This window comes from Cryptomeria japonica, chromosome 8, assembly GCF_030272615.1.
Source record: "Cryptomeria japonica chromosome 8, Sugi_1.0, whole genome shotgun sequence".
In the NCBI taxonomy this organism is placed as follows: domain Eukaryota; kingdom Viridiplantae; phylum Streptophyta; class Pinopsida; order Cupressales; family Cupressaceae; genus Cryptomeria; species Cryptomeria japonica.
In genome coordinates, this window is record NC_081412.1 from 265,963,724 (window position 1) to 265,986,607 (window position 22,884).

Genomic DNA, 22,884 nt, shown 5'->3' on the forward strand with positions numbered 1-22,884 from the left:
TGTGCCCATGGTCGCTCTTACACAACAAATGCAAATGCTACAAAGACAAATACAGGACATGCAACAGGGGACAACAGTACGATATTCCTGAAACAAAAATTTTCCTTACCCCTTTGATAGGAGATTGAACATGATACCTTTTCCCCTAAATTATGACATACCCAAATATGACAAATATGATGGTAAGAGTGATCCTCGCGATCATGTTTGGGAGTTTTGTACCATGAGCCTTTAATTTTCCCATGATGACACCTATTTGAAGAGGCTATTCCCAAGAAGCTTGGGAGGACAAACAATGGAGGGGTTATCCAAACTTACACCTCTCATCAGATCCTTTGATGAGTTGGTCAATAAATTTATCACTCAATACTCCTACAATATTCAACATGCAATCACCATGCTAGATGTATGTAATACCAAACAGAAAAACAATGAAACATTCATGGTGTTTTTTCAACGTTGGAGACAGATGGTTTCGAGATATCCTCGAGATGTGCCCAAAAAGGAAAAGATGGAAGTTTTCATCAACAATCTAAATAGTGAGATGAGTTACATACTCAAGCTCCAATGCATACCATCTTTTTCCAAGTTGATCAAAAACAAAATCCAAGTAGAGGAGGCATGTATTAAGAAAGGAACATTAAAGTTATTCAAAGAAGGAACTAATTCATCTAACTCTCATTTCAGCAGCCAGAACAATAACAACTTGGACAAATCTAGGTTCTGGACCAGAAACAAGAACTCTGGCAACGAGGGAGGAACTGATGCTAATGATGTAAAATCCAAACAACCAGTATTGGCTTTATCAGGTAATCCTCAGGCTTCCAAGAATCAAAATGGTGCTAACCAAGGCACTAACACTTATACACCAAATACCAATCCAGGAACTTCAAATACAAACAACACCAACAATACCCAAAACAACAACACAAATCGAGGACCTAATCCAAATTCAAGGGGTAACACCAACAATTTTCCAAATAAACGCATTTACACACCATTGGGGAAATCCTTAGAATCAACATTCTGAGAACTCCTGGCAAACAAGATTATCACATTACTAGCTATAAACAACTTTGAACCCCAGGTCAAACCACCTTGGTGGAATGACTCACACTTCTGTGATTTTCATCGAAACAAAGGACATCAAACAAATGATTGCATGAGGCTTAAAAACATTGTCCAAGACATGATTGATAGAGGTGATTTAATGGTCGATAGTCTCAAAACAAATGGTGATCATGACGCCTTTAAATACCCACTTCCAAATTACAACAAAGAAGGAGCTTCATCATCAAACGATACATGAGGAGGTCACATCAATCACATATACAATAACACCATCAATCATATATCAATAGATGGTAATCAAGTAAATATCATTAAAATCAAAGACAAACACGAACATGAATCGATCAATGTAACCACCAGAGCTCAAAAATATGTCTTGAAAGGGCATACATCAACAACAACTACTATTCCAAAGACTCGATATGATTTGGTAAATCAACTGCGCAGAACCCCTGCTCAAATATCCATACTTGAGTTACTCAAACTTTCACCAAAACATAAAGACATCCCGGAACAAGTACTATTGGAAACAAATGTACCTCAAGATCTGAATATTGACAAATTTCAAGCCATGGTGGCTCACATGACAGGGCCTCATAATCTCACCTTTTCTGAGCATGATAATATCTCGTTGAGCCATCTGCATAATACTCCTCTTCACATTGAAGTCTTAGTCTACAAACATCAAGTTAAAAAAGTATTAATAGATGGAGGAGATGGGCTCAATATCTATACATTAAAACTTATCCGTGCATTAGGCTTCTCTGAGCAGTCTATTGATCCACACAAAAAGATCACCATCAAAGCATATGATGATGAAGAAAGATAATCCAAGGGAATAGTAATATTACCTATTCAGGTAGGACCGATACAAAGGGACACTATGTGCCAAGTCTTAGACATAGACCTCACATATAATATTTTATTGGGTTGTCCTTGGATACATGAAATGCAAGCGGTACCATCAACCTACCACCAGTGTGTCAAATTCCCATATAATGGGGAGGAGATTTCTATATCAGCTGACTATAACCCCTTTCAACATTGCAATGCCATGGGAGCAACCCAAGACAACTTGGTTCCACATAACAGGGAAGCCCAAACTTCCTCAGCATCAGATCATCATCAAGAAAAGCTCAAATCTTTATCCAGGGAGTTAAAACAAAAGATGAAAATCAAAGAGCAAGGCATGGGAGAATACTCTTTTGAACCCATGTGTCTAACAAACTTACTAGCATCGCCAAAATCTCATGGGCAACCTTCTACATCAACACATCAAGCAACATAGCCCATCACCAAGTTTGATAGCAAATTTATCCAATTAGGCACACTAGCACATGAATGAGAAGAGAAGGACATCCTTAGTTGGCTATACAAAGATGAGGAAGAAGTCAGAGTTGCTACTATGGAGGTAGCTATACCAACACAAAAATATGGAAAGGGATTCTCGATCATGCAATGGATGGGATACAATGGCAAAGGACCTATAGGAAAACATCAAGAAGGCATTACAAAACCATTGGACCCTCCTTCACAGTTTTGTAGGGACAAAACAAGATTGGGATATGGACACAAACTACCCCCAAGGCAAAAGAAGAACAAATATCAAAAACCTCAGTGGAAAGCAAAGAAGAAATACAAGGAGGAGTCATGGCAAGAGGCACTACACGAATCAATAGAAACAATCAGAAAGAGTGAGAACACTAGGAAAAATAAAAACAACAAGAGGAGTTGGCCATTCAAAGAGAAGAAGCATCTTATGTAGAAGTACAACACGTTCAATAACCTATTCCAAACAAGGCAGAATCACCCCCTGAAGACATCACTACTCCCCAAGGAGAGACAATATATGAACAAATGCAAAGAGTACAAGCAGGTTCTGATACAAAATCAGAGAAAACTATCAGACTGGTATCAATTATCAGGGATCTCTTTTCACCTTACAACATACCTATCAGCAACACTAAAAAAATTTGGGACAATACTTCCAAAATAGATTCTAATGACTATGAATGGGGTGGCTATTCAAATGTTACTGAAAATATTCTTGAGAGTACTATTCATACACCCCTTTCTCAAGAAGGACAAGGCACGAAGTTTAGACTGCTTGAATTTGGTCCACAACAAATCTACGAAGCAAAAGAAAACGAGCAACGACATTACAATCAAGTCTACACGGAAGATGATACCATCGAAGACCTTGACAATATCATTAACTTATCCAATATCCTAGACAACCTTAACGATTCCTCTATCATGACACTTACCGCAATTGAACTCGACCCACCCAATGACTCTTTACCACTCGTATTTCCTAATCTCATAGACTGGGATGAACCTGAACACCATGACTTACCCATATTTCCAGATGATGAATCCATTATCCATTACCTATGTACTATCAACCTAGAAACAGACTCTACCAGCAAACAAAATAATGATATCTGCAATCAGGAGGGTGCCAAGTCTCTTAGTCACAAAAATATAAGAAATAAAGGATCTAATGCTGAAAACCAGTCAATGGCAGCACTAGATCACAAAAAAGTCAAAATAAAGGATGCATCTGAAGGTGAAAACCTTTTTAAGACACCTAAAGATGGGAGACTTGACACTCTTCCTGAACACTATCAGGAGCAATCACCCATATTGAGTGAGCCCACTCAATCAATCAAAATTGGTACAAAAGAAACAACTAAAAAAATAAATCTAGCAGAATCATTGACAAATGAAGAAAAACCAGAGTTTATCAAATTCTTCAAAGAAAAGCAAATCAATTTTGTTTGGTCCTATGCAGATATGCTCGGGATTGATCCACACTTAATCATGCATCATTTATCTATTGCTCCAGGAGCTAAGCCAGTCAAGCAAAAATTGAGAAAGATGAATCCACATGTAGCACTAATGGTTAAAGCTGAACTAAAGAAGTTATTAGATGTCGGATTTATTCGACCTATATACTATACTGAATGGATTTCAAACATTGTGCCAGTTCCAAAACTAGATGGAAGCATCAGGACATGCATAGATTTTAGGGATGTTAACAAAGCCTATCCAAAGGATGACTTTCCTTTGCCCAGCATCGACATAATTATAGACCTTACAGCAGGCCATGCAATGCTATCATTAATGGACGGTTTTTCTGGCTATAATCAAATCAAGATAGCTCTAGAGGATCAAGATAAAACAACATTCACCTGTCCTTGGGGAACGTATTGTTGGAATGTCATGCCTTTTGGCTTAAAAAGTGCTGGGGAAACTTATCAAAGAGCAATGACGACAATATTTCATGATATGATGCATACCTTCATGGAGGACTATTTGGATGATTTACTGGCTAAGTCATTTACCCGAGCAGAACATCTGGGCATATTAGAGAAAATATTTGAAAGATTGGAGAAATTCCAAGTCAAGCTCAACCCTAAGAAGTGTGTCTTCGCGGTAACATTTGGCGAATTATTAGGCTACATTGTGTCAGCAAAAGGCATTGAAGCAGATCCAACGAAGGTACAGGCCATCACGAAGATGCCACCTCCCAAGAACATTAGCCAACTCAAATCTCTACAAGGACGACTCCAGTCAATCAGATGATTCATCACCCAACTAGAAGATAAAAGTCTACCATCATTTGCTACATAAGAATATACTATTCAGATGGGAAGCCAAATGTGCAGAATCGTTCTATCAAATCAAACAATATCTAATGAACCCACCATTTCTAGTACCACTAATAACAGGAAAGTTACTTATTCTGTACATATCAACAATGGACATATTATTGGGGCTACTATTAGCAGAAGATCAAGAAGGCAAGGAATGAGCTATTTATTACATCAACAGAACATTAAATGGCTATGAGCTCAATTACACATTCATTGAGAAGGCTTGCTTAGCTGCAGTCTTCACTTCTCAAAAGTTCTGACATTACATGCTAGCTCACACAATCAAGCTAGTAGAAAAAAATGATCCTCTCAAGTATTTACTTAGCAAAGCAACTCTCACATGCATACTAGCTAAATGGGTCATGATTCTCAGTGAATTTAATATCCACTACACAGAGTGTCAAGCTATCAAGGGACAAATAAATTCAAATCAATAAGTTGAAGCACCACTACTAGATAAGCAACCAATGGAGGTCGAATTTCTAGATAGGGATGTCCTTATTGTTACCACCAAGCAATGGACCTTGTACTTTGATGGTTCCTACACTCAACATGGCTCAGGTGTTGGCATCTTGTTTGTCACTCCTTAAGGACACACCATACCAAGATCATATAGACTCATGTTTCCATGCACAAATAACATTGCCGAGTATGAGGCACTGGTCACATGAAGCAAAATGGTCATGGAATGGAGAATCATGGAACTGAAAGTCTATGGAGATTCCCAACTAGTTATAAATCAAATCAACAATGAATATCAGACAAAAGACGACAAACTGCTGCCATACAAAAGATTGGTGGATGACTTCAAACAATATTTTGTACACATCACCTTCAAGCAAATACCTAGATTGGACAATAGAGCAACTGATGCAATGGCTACTATCACTTCACTGCTACAAATTCAAGAGCAACAGAGTCCTTATGAGTTTCTAGTAGAGCAACTATTCTCCCTAGCCTATGACAATTCCACATCCCATGTTATCTATGCCTTAATCGGTTATGACTCTCCTTTATACGGAACAATCTATGAGTATCTTAAAACCAATAACCTACCCATTGACCTATCTCGGAACCAAAAGCACAACTTTATCCGACAAGCTGCCTGTTATACCCTAACTGCTGATACTCTTTACCGTCGAGGTCTAGATGGTACTCTTCTTTGTTGCCTTGATCGTAATGAATCTGACTCTGCTTTACACGAGATTCATGAAGGAATCTGTGGAACACATTCAAGTGGTCCTACTCTTTCTAAATTTTTTTTGAGAATGGGATATTACTAGCTGACAATGGAGAAAGACTCTTATCAATTTGCAAAGAAATGTCCTAAGTGTCAAATCCATGGCAATCTTATCCATTCACTAACACAAGAATTGCAACCATTTACAACATCTTGGCCTTTCTGTCAGTGGGGACTTGACTTAGTAGGCAAAGTACACCCTTCATCTTCAAATGGACACAAGTTCATTATCACTGCAATGAAATATTTTACAAAATGGATTGAAGCAGTCCCAATGACCACAGTAACGGGAAAACAAATTGCCTCTTTTATTCTAAATTATCTGATCTGCAGATACAACATTCCCAGTTCCATCATCACAGATAACAGACATCCCTTCAAAAATTAGGATGTGCGAGAACTATGTGAATGATTCAAAATCCAACATCGTTTCTCTACACCTTACTACCCGCAGGGGAATGGTCAAGCAGAGGCATCAAATAAAACAATATTGAAAATCCTAAAGAAAACAATAAATGATGCAGGAAAGGATTGGCATGTGCAACTCAATCCGACACTTTGGGCATACAGAACTAGGATCATGACACCTATAGGAGCTACACCATATTTATTGGTGTATGGATCAGAAGCAATTTTACCTCTTGAGGTAGAAATTCCATCACTTAGAGTATCTTTGAAAGGCCCCATTTAAGATGAGGAGTATCAAGTAAACAAATTGCAATAACTAGAACTTCTAGATGAAAAAGGACAACATGCCTATAATCACCTCAAAGCATAGCAACAACGCATGTGTAGAAGCTACAACCACAAAGTCATCCCTAGGATTTTTAAAGTCGGTGATCTCGTACTCAAAGAAAATCCCCGAAATCAACAGGATCAAGAAAAGAAGGGACAGTTTGAACCTAACTGGTTGGGTCCCTATGTCACCATCTCAGCCTATGGATCAGGTGCCTATTAGCTAACAACTTCAAAAGGAGATGTGCTCGATGAACCAAACAACAACATCCATATGAAGAAATACTACACTTGAGTGGTCTAATGCACGGAAAAGTGAAAAATACAAAAAAATAAAAAAATAAAAAAAATACAAAAAAATCAAAACAACCAAAAGGTGCAATAAAAAAAATGGTGAAAACTTGGTAACAGGCACTACTTGTGAAGGAATAACTCCTCTATCTATCATTAATCATATCTTTCGTATGAAAATTCAAAACCACTGGCCATCACCCAATACTTTACAAATAGCATTATCCTGGACATACTTAGCGTACTCATTGTCCTTTCTCATCTAAATATCAGTTCATCATATCCCACCATGGATTGGTAATAATTGTACATATCCACATCGATTGGTATTTATAACTAGGGGCAACATTCATCTGACTTCAAACAAACACGAATTGCCACATGTCGAGAAATCCTGTCAACAACAACTCCAACAGCCAAAAAGCAAAACATTGATCTGATCAACAACTTCAACACACATAATGGATGATTTTCTAAAGTATAATTTGTTACAATCTTGCATGAAGTTTTGACTATTTTTTGCACTTGAACCTTTTTGAATTATTGGATCCCCTAAATTTTCTCAACGATGCATCGAGCTAGAGAAAGTGGTTGGAGACTTTGATATTTTTTAGTTTTCTGTCTGTGAGGCGATCACTTGTACTGTACAAATACTTGTCTTGAGACGTGATTCAAAGCATATCATTGAAGACATTTTTCAACTTTGTGCATACAAAGGGTTTAATCTTGTTTGTTTACACAAGCAACACTCAGGTCATCTTGGTCCAATTATACCTCGATGCTTGTGCCATCTTGCAATATCAAAATCCATGTAAAAAATTTCTCAGGTCATTATGGTTCAAATATACCATTATGATTGTATAAATTTTCAACATATCAACAGCTCAATGATGATAAACACTAAGAATGCAAAAACATGTGACTATACAAGAATGACAAACGACAAAATGAGGATGATCAGTTAGTTGCATATCATTTTACAAATTAGTTGCATATCATGTAAATTTGCATTTAGTTGCATCATATCATTATCATACATCTGTTTTTCAAGATACATCTCACAACATATCATTATCATACATCTCATTTTCAAGATACATCTCACAACATATCATTATCATACATCTCATTTTCAAGATACATCTCACAACATATCATTATCATACATCTCATTTTCAAGATACATCTCACATCATATCATTATCATACAACTCATTTTTAAGATACATCTCACAACATATCATTACCATACATCTCATTTTCAAGATACATCTCACAAATCATATCACAACATCATCATCATCAATTATATCAAGAAAATAGAAAATCAAGCGTATTTATCTAAGCATCGTATCATCATCATGGAACCATCATATCAATGCATAAATCATCATCCATAAAAACACATCACATGTGGATCGAAAAATCAATGTCGTATATATATATCTCAAAAATGGTCAAAATATACAAAAGATGCCATGTCTGTCAAAATACAACACAATGATCAAAATACAATGGAGACAAGTCTCTCAAGTATATCTATATCCTGAGGCTGATGGTCTCACAGTAGATGTCCCCACACCTGGATCTCTGGGTGGATCATCGAGATGACCCAGTCACACCTCTGCTCTCTGTCCTCGAATGAGTCTACATGGATCGACTAGATCTCACCACAACATAGCTAGGAGCTCTATGATCTCTAGGAACCACCTCCTCATATAAATGCCTGCAGTATTAGCCTCCTTGGCTGCATACTGCATCTCTCTTAGTGTGTCTCTCACAGAACCACCTGCTGCCACTCTCTCCAGGCTATCCGCCCGAGCCTCTGCTCGACCTAAGTGCTCTATCACCGTATCCCGCTTTGCAGTAATCTGTGTAATCTGGCACTGCTGAACCATTACCTATGCCTAAAGCTGCTGCACTGACAACTGTAGGGACCTAATCTATGCATCCTCTTGGTGGGTGGGCACCCAAACCTGAATGGGTACCTGTGTCGTGGTACCCCCTATCCCTGTCCCTCTCCTAGGCGCCTGTGGAGATAATACATCTTATCTCCTCCTCTGAGTCAACCACCTAAACTCATCTATCCCACCCACACCTTCTATCACCTCACCCTCTTGGCCAACTCCACTAGCTCTAACCACCAAACCTCCCCTCCCTCCCTCACCAACTACTCGCCTAAATAATCCATCTCCTCTCCTCCCTCTATCTCCTCCATCCCCTCCTCTATCTCCTCGTCTCCCTCCACCATCTCCCCTCCCATCTCCCCCATCATCTCCTCCACCATCCCCATATCCCTCCACCATCTCCTCTCCCTTATCTCTTCGTCTCCCTAGCCTCTCGGGCTGCTCATCCTCATCATCATCAAAAGTGGGAATCATCTCCGCTGGATCTGATATCCATGCTACGACATGGGCCATAAACAACACTCCAAACTCCTCTGTCATCGCAACATCTACCACTCTGAACCCATAGTCCCATATCTATCTGGCCAAATGCATATAATCCTCTACCACCACTGCAGTATCAATAGTTGGACCCCACTCTGGCACATCCTGCCTCCGATGATCATATAAACATGCTCCCTGCGGTACACCCTATTGTCGACCATACTGCCGCTGAACTTGGCTGTGCAAGAACCTCTCAATGATAAATGGTGTCCGCCCTACCAAGTATCATGACATATATACATAGGACATCTCTAGCCCATCCTCTGACCACACTTCAAAATCCATATACGGTCTCCAAATGACCGTATCAATGTCATCGAGCACCCTCCTTCAATGCTCTAGCTTGCCTAGCTTACGTAGGACAACTATCCCTGTGTACCCATATGCATACACCCGACCAACTGGCCTATCCCTATCTGCAAGTGGCCTCACTGCAGGAATGTGCTCCCAAGACCACACTTGTAATAATGTGACCCCGACTACTAAACTGTTGTATCCTATATACACCACCTGATGCAGATCTCTGTAGATATGGGCCAACATGCAGGACCCCCATACAAACCTGTGACCCTGTGTCACCATATCCTCTAGCACCAATCCCCATCCCACTGCCAGTCCCTTCGACCTATAGTCGGGACACAAGAAGCCACCTACAATACCTGCCAGTATAGAAGGTAGTGGAGCATAATCAAAATCTATGAACTCTTGCCAAGGGATCTCATATCCACAAATCTGATCATTGTGGAATATCTGGCGAAGAGTCTTTGTACCATCCTCCTCGGTCTACTCATAAGGCAATAGAGCTCCAATCACAGGAATCCATAGAATTCGATAACAATCCTCTAGGGTGACTGTAATCTCACCAGTAGCCAAGTGAAAGGTGTTTGTGTCACTGTGCTACCTCTCTGCCAATGTTGTCAACAAACCTCGGTTAATGATATACCGAGGCATGTCCAACAAAGAGGACAACCCACACCTCTCAATAATATCCCTCTGGCTATGACAATCGAGGAATCAAAGACCATGGTCTCAGAAATCGCTCTCGCGACTGCAGTACGCCAAGCCATTCCTGTAAACAACAAACCATGTCCACATATTAGTTTTTGCATCTATCCAATATATCCAACATCAAATCAACTTGAAACAATGACATATCAAATCAAGTTCCATATTAAAAATCAAATCCCATATCGAAACTCAAAAATCATATCAACTTGAAACAATGACATATCAAATAAAGTTCCATATCGAAATCAGAAATCAATATCAACTTGAAACAATGACATATCAAATCAAGTTCCATATCGAAAATCCAATCCCATACCGAAACTCAGAAATCAATATCAACTTGAAACAACGCAAGTATCAAATCAAGTTTCATATCAAACATCAAGATCCATAACGCAAGCACCATATCGAGCATTCATATCAAAAGACCCATAACGCAAACAACTCAAAAATCCATATCAGGAACCATATCGGAAATCATGAATCAAAACTCATATCGAACATCACATTCAATGGCAAGGAAAAAATCCACAATCCAAATCAAAAGAAAATTAGGATCATCATTCAATCAATCAGCTTGGTACTTCAACAACAAAAGTAATTTTAAAAATCTATCAAATAATCCCACATCAACATAGCAGGCACAAAATTGGCTAAACACCCATCCCAGAACACTTGGCAAATACCTACCCACCCCCCAATTATCTTCCTTCATCTATTTTTCCCCCGCACTGCCACCTTTCCACTCCTTTCTAGCTATTTTTCTACTCATGTGCTAAGAAAACCCTCCCATGCACTATGTTGGCACCTATGTGCTAGCAAAACTCGGCTACGCGCTAAAAAATTTACCCTATACGCTAACCTACGAACTCTAGGCACTAGGTTACCCTACGCGCTACCCTGTTACCCGCATGCGCCACCCTGTTAGTCCTATGCGCTACCCTAAACATGTGGCGCGCTACCCAACGACTCCTAGATGCTATCCTAGTTTACTAATCCTACGCGCTAACTATTGTATTGTATACGCTAAGCGATAGACCAGACGCACTAAACCATGAAAATTAGACACACAAAATTGAAAACGTGACCAAAATCGACAAAACAAAAATCAAAAGAGGCAAAATTTAGATGACTTACAGGTGGACCATATGTGGCGGGCCTCCAGTATCGACAAACACGCTTGAATTGGTGCGAAGCATAGGGAACTGACATCTTGTCACTCTCCAAATGTCACTCTCACCAAAAGTCAAAAGGTGCAAATGATACAAATGAAATCACTTTTTACCTTTTTATAGGGTAAAAGTAAATTAGGGTTAGTAGGTGGGGCATGTATTTTGCTCGTGCTCTCGCTTTTAACCCTAGCAAACATCATTATTAGGAGATGAATCAATTGGCACACATTAAACACAGACAAAATTTTAAAATGCGATCAAATCTACAACGATTATCAACTCAACCAAATTTTCAATTTTTTTGATTCATCTCCCGAGGGGGCATTATCAATACCATTTATCAAATATGTAGCACGACATCAACATCTCGACACATAACATCACACCGATCAAATTTTGGCAACACATCAGATTTTTCTTTGGATTAACATGTGCACACACGTCACTTCAAAGAGGGGCAAAATGTAGACGTATAAAAATGACCACTTTCCTAAGTGAATATTTAATATTCATTTTATTCTCATTCCTCTATTTAATTAAATTTAATTTAAGCATTCACATTCATCTATTTGATTAAATAAGTTATTCAATTTATTTAATTAAATTCACTTAGGCCTTTCATATCATTTAATTGAATAAATCACTTTATTTAATTAAATCCCCCTTCTACTCTTTTTAATTAAATTTACATTTAATTAAATTGTTCACTTCAAATAAATAAATCTAATTTATTTGAATCCCCCACTTGCATCTATTTTGTTGAAATAAAGCAATTTATTTTAATTAAAATTACGCCCCATCCACTTGCATTTTCCTACATCTCCTACTTGCCTCTCTAAACCCCCTTCTAGATTCTTCTAATCCTTTCTAAATTAGCCTAACCCATCTACTAAATATTGTCACATCCCTAAGTAAAGGGAAGTCACTTCTCAAACCCTCAAAGTCTTTGGAAACTGTTAAAGGCTTTATGTCTTCAACAAGTTAACCTTGAAAGTCTACCAAACCGTTAATGGTTAACTCAACCCTCTTGCATGATTAGAGACTTTCTCTCTAACTCAACCCTCATCTAACCCAAAGGTCTCATCAAGCATTGATGGCTTTAACCTTGGTTATTTCTTTAACCCTTGCATAAAAGTTTATCCTTTGGATAAAAGCTTTATCCAATGGATAATCTTAACCTAACCCTAACCCTTACCTCCTAAGGTAACCATAAGGTCTTCTCAAGCATTTAATGCTTCTTACATCTCCTCTCAAGCAGTCTTATGTTGATAATTGTCACCATTTCATTGGTGAGAATTGTAAACATTGATTGATAACTTTCAATCCTGACCCTTGATAGGATCATCCAATATTGACCCTTCATTGCCCTATTTTCCCTATAAATAGAGCCATTCTTCTATCATTCTAGGATCCAAGTTTTATGCATCTAAACTATACTCATTTTTATCAAGCATTTTAGTCTCTCTTTGATTAAAAATATTCTAATAAGCATTTTAGAAGTATTTCTCTTTATCATAATAATCATATTAAGCTAGTGTATCATGTTAGGATAGTTCTTTTACCAATCCTTTCATCTTATCATCATATACATGCTAGTTTAATTCATATTTGTTAATATCATGCACATTTAGAATTGCATTCATGTTAGATTGATCAAACATCCCTCATTCTCATGATTGTCATCCCTAAGTCACTTTTCTCAGTGATCTGAGAGAAAAGACATTGGCTTAAGAGGTCTTGTGAGATAGAGAACAATGGAACATCCCTTGGGAAGTTTAGCTATTCCATATAGCTCCATAGCTTGCACCAAGAGTCCCATTGGTGTGTGGGAAAGTCTTGAATTCGTAATATTCATTTCATCACACCACTTTTCCCACATATAGTAATTAAGGGACTAAATTAAACAGGTCCCCTTTGTGGATTAATCATGAATTAGAATTTGTTCTATTCATGTTTGTAGCAAGTTCGATTTAAATGGTTAATTTTTTTAAATAATGAATTTATTCAGTTTATGCATTTTGAAAGGAAAGATTAAATTTTATTTGAAAATAGAAATATTTTATCCTCTTTGACATTTTTGAAATAGAAAGGTTAATTTCAATTAATTGAGAAAATTAATTTCTTTTAAAAGAAAAGCAAGTTTAGCATATTGAAATAGTTTGAAAAGATTGATTTTTCATTTTATTTAAAAGCAAGTATTTTAAATCCAAAAAATGAGAATTTTGGTCAAACATTCTTCCATTTAACCTAGGTTTGGAAAATATTTTTGGAAATTATTTCTGGATGGAGAAAATTTTGGGCATTTGGGGGAACAAGGATTTGTGGAGCTAGCAGGTTGGGCTCTCCTTCAAATCTTTCCAGGATTGCTGAATAAGGTAGGTTTCTAGTTTATCTCTTTGGTTTCTTTGCTAAATAGAGATTTTATGGATCTTGAAGGTTTCTGGTTGTGTTTGTGATAATCTCATATATTTGGGGAAAAATGGAAGAGTTGTAGTTTAATTTTTGAATTTAAACCCTCCTTGCTTCCTTTCCAAACACCCAGATTATATTTTTAGCTGTTCAAATTGATTTTCAAAATAAAAAAATTGGGTTTGGTTGTTCTCCATGAATTTTTGGTTTAAAACTCCATTGAATGCTCTCAGATTTAAGTTTTTATTGAGAAATTAGTTTGGGGTTTGGCAGATTGGTTGAATCATTGTGTGAGAAATGTTTCTTTTTTCCCAAATATGATATTTGGTTGAGAAAATTTTCCTATTTTAGTTTTGGTTATTCTAATTTTTTTTTATACATTTGAAAACCATGAAGTTCTGGAAATTGTTATTTCTTTGCTTAGTCTGTGACTGTTCTTTTTTGGGGGTATTCTATTTTAAAGTTGTTAATATATATATATATATATATATATATATATATATATATATATATATATATATATATATATATATATATATATATGTGTGTGTGTGTGTGTGTGTGTGTGTGTGTGTGTGTGTGTGTGTGTGTGTGTGTGTGGTCATCTTATTAAATGCAGTAATTTGGATCATGAAGAATATGGATTCAAATAATGAAATGTATTTAGTTGTTGTTAATGCAATTAAAATATGCATGGAAAGTATTCATTAGTTTTTATTGAAATTAAAGTATGCATGGAAATTAGATGCATGCCATATGTTTGAATGTAAGATTGGTCGTAATGTATGGTTAAATTGTAATGGATGAACTTAATCATGCTATCTATATTTTTAACCTTAATGGAGGAACTCATCATGTTATCTATAATTTTAACTTACCAAACAAATTTATCCTTGTTTAAAGTATTATCATGTCACTAAGTTAATCAACTTAATTGGATTAATTAGCGTGAATTGAGTTAGTGTTGAATCAAGTAATCACGTTGGGAAACTCTTTAGGTGTTATTTAAGCCTTCCCTTGTGTTATCTGAACGTATGTTATCTCATTGTATCATTATGTTGTGTTTAAAATAAAAATATTTGCACTTTATTCTTGTGTTTTAGCTTTATCCCTTTGGGGTTTCCTGGAGGGGCATTACAAGTTGACCAATCATTCATATCGTCTATCCATTGTCTATACATTCTTCATCCATTGCCATAAATATTTTGAAATTTTCTTAATAATTTCCAATATCACAGAGGAATTGTTTATGTGTCTTTTCCTTACATATGAGCTGCCTCCTTAATTGAGAAGTCTTAACTTCCATTGTATTGAAAAATAAATGAAAATTTAAGCATAATAGTAAACAAAATATAACAAAGTGCATGATTTTCAATGAGCCTATAATGCAAACTACGAAACTATCCATTTCTATAACTGACTTGTATGATCCTATGTCAATCCTTTATCTCTCTGAATAAATTTTGAATTGACACTATAGGAGTAATTAAATTTCTGGCACACAATTACATGTGCCCATTAGAGAAGAAAAAAGACGGCAGTACAAATGCAAATAACAACACAAGGAAATTGATTTTTAGAGTCAAGTATTATTTTGTATTATTATATCAGATAAGATGAAACTTTAAAACTGTAGGGTGCAATTTATAGGAAATATAATATTTTTCAAATTAGAAAGTTACATATCATAGAATAGATTTAGAATATTAAAAAAAATAAAAAATAAAAAATCATGAAAAAATAGAAATTTTTGTTTGAAATGTTAATTTAGAAAGAATCTGTTCAAAATAGAAACTTTTATTTTTATTTCATATTTTACATTCTAAATTCACTATTAGTTGACACTTTTTTCTTCCAAATTTGAAGATGAATATATAAATATAATATTTTTTAAATTAGAAAGTTGCATATTGGTTGATACGCTCAATCAACTGGAACCATTAGAGTCTTGAGTACCCATATACTTTATAGATCCCGAGGATGTCACTGAATTTTAAAATCTTAACTTATTTGAATTCTTTTTAAAGAATTATTTACCTACCTAAATGAACAAATATTTCACAATGGATGCAACAAGGATTTCTTAAACCGCCATTCTTGACCACATCTTATATTGGAAGAGTTTCAGGCCGTCTTTGATGATGAAAACTTTGTTCGTTGCATTTAATAATTCTAAAATGACTGATAGAAGGAGTGCCACCTAAAACATTCCACTACCAATGATCCAAGACCCCGGCTCTAATTTTTTATTTAGCAATTATTGATGAAATTTCCATTTTCCGTTTCTGATTTTTATTGACAAAAATCAGTGTTGTGCTTTTGGGTTTTTTTTTTTTATATTAAATCCTTGTGAATTTCCAAACACCACTTCCAAGTGTTAGGGTAAGATTTTTTAAGTTCTAATTTTATTTAGATTTCAATTAAAACTATATATGTATTTATTTTAATGGACGTATACCTAATATTCTACAATAAAAAATATTTTTTATGTAATCTTATGCATGATAAAAAAAGATTTGCGCTTATTAGTTTTGAAGAAAAATTTCTTGAAACTTTGAAGGGGAATATGATAAAAAGGGATTTCCGCTTATTAGTTTTGAAGACAATTTTCTTAAAACATTGACGAAGAAGAGGTAAAATGTGCCATGGCCCATGGTGGAATACATAGTGCACATTCTTCTGGTTCATATCATTTCCCCCACTTTATGATTGCAATACTCAATGCTTACCGTTAGTTTTGAATGTAAAGTTTAAAATCAAAAGATTATAATAGTGAAAGTAATTATCTTGGACGACTAAGATATTGTTGTCATTCTTTTGTCTGGCATGACGTCTATGCTTGAAATCTTTAGGGTATCTTCTAAAATTCTTTCAATAAAAGAAATAATCCTAAATTTTACCAGTAAACCTGTCACAATTTTGTTTTATTCATTCTTAATTATACACAACATTTTTGAATTTTATTTCTTGCCAATCATTAAATTTTAGCAGATTTAATGTAAAAGTTGTGTGGGCTCTTCTATTTTTTACATCTACCTAATTTTTATTTGTTCATATTGTATAGAAAAATAAACTTTTTTTTATTAATTTATATTTAAATCATTTTTTTATTTTAACATCTACCTAGTTTGTTCATAATGTATTAAAAAATAAATATCTTTATTAAATTATAATTTATATCAATTTAATATAATGCATATATAAATATACTAATTAATAAAAATAGATTTGATAAAAAGAAATATTATAAAACTTTTACAAATATACTTATATAATTAGGGTTAGAATTAGGTTTATGAATCAATTACTTTAGGATTAGGGTTGAATTAGGATTGGACTTCAATTAGGGTTATAGTTTGGGCTATAAATCAATTGGGGTTAAGGTTAGGGTTAAGTTAAGAGGTATAATTTGGGTGAGAGATAATGTTAGGTTTGAGATAGAAATAGGGTTAGGGTCAAAGATAAAATTAGGTTTTGATTTATCTTTATCAAAGAGCCTAGCTTAAATTTGAACCCTAATTTTTTTAGAACCTAACTGAGCACTACCATAATCTTATCTCTAGATCTAATTCTAATTAAGCCCTAACCCTAATTAAATCATCATTTTAATCATAGCTTTAATTAAACTCTAACCTAAACTTAATTAAACATAACATTATCTAATTTAGCCTTGATTAAATTATAAAAATAATTGAACTCAAACCCTCATATTAAACCTTACCCTATTGAATCCAAATCCTAAGTAAACCCTAATTCTTACTATAACTATAATTGAACTATAACCTTAATCCAAGTTGAACCTTAATTGGACCCTAACCCTAACTATAACTAAGCTCTAATTGTAATCGTAAATAAAACCTAACCCTAATTGAATCCTCACCCTAACCTAACTATAATTAAACTGTAACTCTAACCTTAATCAAACCCTAGCCCTAATCATAAAATTATGGTTAGGGTTAAGGTTAGGGTTTGAATTATAGGTAGAGTCAATTTATTGATTAGGGTTAGGGTTTCAAATAGAAATAGATTTAGGGTTATGGTTATAGATAGAATTATGGTTAGGATTAGGGTTAGGGTTAAAGATAAAGTTAGGGTTAGGGTTTGAATTATAAGTAAAGTTATTTTTATGATAAGGGTTAGGGTTTGGATTATAAATAGATTCAAGGTAATCTTTTCATGCAATTTTTCATTGCATTCCAATCCTTTCAAGTTTTCTTCTTCACACTAGAGTTAGTATCTTTCTATGTTAGTCTTTTTGTATTTTGATGATTGTCAGAGCCTTGAAGGTTCATATAAATCTATATAACTTCCTTTGTTGTAAGTGTTACTAGAATGAATATATATTAAAAAAATTTCTTGTGATGCTCAATTATTAAAAAATTTGATTAAATAATTAAGGTGAAACATGCATATGGATCATTTTTGAAAAATTAAGCAATGATATTCATTGTTTAACATGTTAAACACAATATAAGTTAAATTGGCTTTATGACATTGTTACAATTTTTTTTTCACGATTCTACAAATGCACACCAATACTAGTTACACAGTTAAAACTCGTTTGCTTTAGAATTTTCTTCCAGAATGGGAAATAAAATATGAATGAAGTTTTCTTAACACAAGATTTTCAATTATTGGTGTCAGAAAAGAGAATGGTGAACTTGTGCAAACATAAAAGATATGATGTTATATGATTTAAAGTCTTGAAAAATTTCCCAAAATGAACTATGAGTTGGCTTATCATTGAAGAGACCAATATAAAATTTAGATGAAATATTAATCCACTAAAAAAGGACCAATAGAATAAAATGTACCTTTCAAACTTTATCCGTGGGGAATCCCTCTATTGGTAGTAAAAGGAATGCAAATCTTTTATGTAAAAGAACTACAAATCTTTTATGGGCTTCTCATAAGAACTACAAATCTTTGATGTGTTTCTCATATTAATATATTTTTAACTAAAGTTAAACTTATATTGTGTAGGCATTAGTATATATCAACTGACCTTAAATAGATAGAGTATCCTTTTAGTTGTGAAATTAAAAAAAATACAAATTAAATCTAGATATATAAGCAACATTTCTATTCTATTTTTCTTTTTGCATGCAAAGCAATTGAAATTCTAAAATTAAATAAAATTCTATTTTTAAATTTTTTTAAATGAAACAAATAGTTTTACAATAAATTTAAAACTAAAATCTAGATATAAATAGAACCTTTCTAAAAAATTCTAGGTATATAAGCAACATTTATATTCTATTTTCCCTTTTTGCATGCAAATCATTTTAAATTCTAGAAATTATATTAAATTTATTTATTAAATGAATCGCGAATTAATTTTAGAATAAATTTAAAACTAAAATCTAGATATAAATGAAAGTTTTCTAAAATAAATTATATTCTATTTTTCCTTTTTGCATGGAAATCATTTCAAATTCTAAAATTAAACAAAATTATATTTGTTTAATTGTTAAATGAATCAACAATTTAGAAAAAGTTAATATTACAATTGATTTTTGAGATTTTTTGAAAAAAGTACTCTATTGTCAGTGTCAGGAAGGGTGTTCCGAAGGAAGGAAAGTAACGTTCCATGCTTGTGTGTGAGTGGTGAAACTGCTCTTTGCAACTGGAACAACTGCAATGAGAGTTTGACTGGATAATCAATTGCTATTATCTAAATATAATACTGCACTACAAAGTGGAATTACAATCTAAGCCATGTTTTTTTTTAATTTCCAAAACATGTATTGAACCTTAAAAATTTGTTTGATAGAGCTAACCTTCAAGTTAGGTCCTACAAAATAACCAAGATTTAAAATTAGAAAAACTTATTATGTGGTACATGTTTAGATACATGCAAATATGAAAGCACAATTAATCTCCTATATGAAATAGGATAAAGCATTATCATAAAAGAAATAGAGGAGTCCAAAAGAAACTCAATAATGAAATAATCAGAAACATGTTTAGAATCAGAGATATATGAAATTTTTATCATTAAATAGAAATATAGGATTATTAATATCAAAGATGTCTAGATTTGACTAAATAACATCTGATAAAACTTTATAATCCATTATGAAAAAGATGAGATACTCCCAATAATGGATCATAAAACTTGTTCTCTTGATTATAGATCTAAAATTATTGATCTCATCTTTCTGATAATGTCTACAAATCTATGATATTAATTGTTATTATGTAATACCCACCAAAACACCCTAAAGAAAATAACTAATCTAACTAACAAATAGAGACATAGTTTTTTTTTTGAACATCTATTAATGCAACATATTAAACTACCAATACTCATATGCATTAATCATCATCTACAAGAATGCATAAATATCTTAGACATAACCATATCTGTAGACATATAAAAATGACCATATTCCTAAATGAATATTTTATGTTCATTTCTCTATTTAATTAAATTCAATTTAATTAAATTACCCGCATTCCTCTATTTAATTAAGTAAATTACTCAATTAAATTCACTATACCATTTAATGAATAAATCATTTTATTCAATTAAATCCCTTCTATCCACTTTTAATTAAATTCCAATTTAATTTAATAAGTTGACCCTAAATTGAATAAATCTAATTTATTCAATTACAGCCAAATTGAATTAAATTAACTTTATTTCAATTAAATCCTATTATCTCTCCATCCACTTGCATTTTCCTACATCTCCCACTTGCATTCTAAAACCTATTCCTAATTTCTTCTAGACCCTTCTAATCACTTCTAAATTAACCTAACCCATCTTCTAAACTTTGTCACATCCCTAAACAAAGGGAAGTCACTTCTCAAACCCTCAAAGTCTTCAATAACCATTAAAGGCTCCAAGTCTCCAACAACTTTCTCTTACAAACCATTAATGGTTAACTCAACCCCCTTGCATGATTAGAGACTTTCTCTAAACTCAACCTCCATGTAACCCAAGGGTCTCATCAAGCATTCATTGCTTTGACCATAGTTATCCCTTAATCATTTGCATAAGAGTTTATCTTTTGATTAAAACTTAATCCAATGGGTAACCTTAACTTAAGCTTGACCCTTACTCCCTAAGATAACCATGAGGTCTTCTCAGGCATTTAATGTCTCCAACCCCTTTTCTCAACCAGTCTTATGTTGACATTTGTCACCATTTCATTGGTGCCAATTGCAAACATGGATTCCCAACTTTCAAACTCAACCCTTGATTAAACCTTTCAATCCTGGCCATCCATTGCCCTATTTTTGCTATAAATAGAGCTCTCATTCCTCCATTTTAAAATCCAAGTTTGTAGTATCATACTTATGCTCAAATACATTCAAGCTTTCATATACCATTTATGCTCATCATTTAGCCTCTCTTTAAAATAGAAATTAATCTAATATGCATTTTAGAGTATTTCTATTATCATTAGTTTAAATCATTAACTAATATAGTATGCTAGGATAGTTTGTTTACTAACCTTGTCATCTTATAGTTAGTTTATTGCATTTCTAGAATCATGCATAGCTTAGGATGTAACTCATATTAAAATCAACAAAAGCATCCCTCGTTCTTGCATTTGCCATCCCTAAACCATTTTGCTCAGTGGTCTGAGAGCAAAAACATTGGTTTGAGGGACCGTGCAAGATAGAGAACCATGGAACCATCCTTGGGAAGCTGAGTTATGCTTCATAACTCCATAGCTTGCACCAAGAAGTCCTGTGGGTGTGTGAGAAAGGCTCCATAGAGCTCCGTTTTTTGCATTTTGAGTTCTATCGACCCGCTTTTCCCGCATACAATATTATTACAATATATTACGCAAGTGGAATATCATTACTTAATTATCAATTCCCTAGGGTACTTAAACGCCATTACTTTATTAACATTAACACATAAGCAATCCATAATTATGATACCATTATCATCCATGACATTTATCTCTCAATCAGTTACTTCCTTCCTAATATGAGAATTATGAACTATCGAATGCAAACCTACATATCCCCATTAACTCTTGGGTTCATTTTAAGGTACCAAATCAAATGTTCCTAATTCCCTTTTAAAAACCACCTATCATGATAATATATTCCTTCCACATAAAGTATCATCTACTTAATTTCCTTTAAGGGTAACCATAAATCTTGCAAGCTGTTCATTCACAACCATATTCTAAACATGACCAACAATAAGGAATAACATCTTTCCAGTCTAGTACTTTCACTCATAGACACATGAGTCATTTAGCATTTCCACTACTATCCATATACACACACAATATAACCCAATCACATTACTTGATTATTTAGTTCCTTTCCTATCTAGAATTATGTACATAATGAATATCCATTTACAATAATCATAATCAATTACAACTCATCATGATCTCAACCTACTACAAGTCCTATTACACATGATCACAAGATATATTAGTTACATAATATTTCTTTACACAACATCTTTCTCATGATATAAAATATGTGATTTCAATATTAATTACATATATTACACTCCAAGGATCCATTCACATGAAGAGAAGATATAAATCCACATCCACACACACTAGCAACCAATGAAGAACATCCCCATGGAAGAAGGCATCAAAACACTCGACCATGCAGAACCACCCCCCTGTGCTAGAAGATGACACAAGGTTCCAACTAACACTATAGACCTAGGTTGAAATCTAACAACCAAAGGACAAGAACTCACAATCAAGAAAGGCAACCACATAAGAATACACCAAATCACATCACAAGGCTAATCAAAATACAATAAACTCCCAGAGGCATACCTGTTGGCATTTGGCATTATAACAGACAATGGGAGATTGTTGGCATTTCAATAAGGATATTGAGAAGGTTGTTGA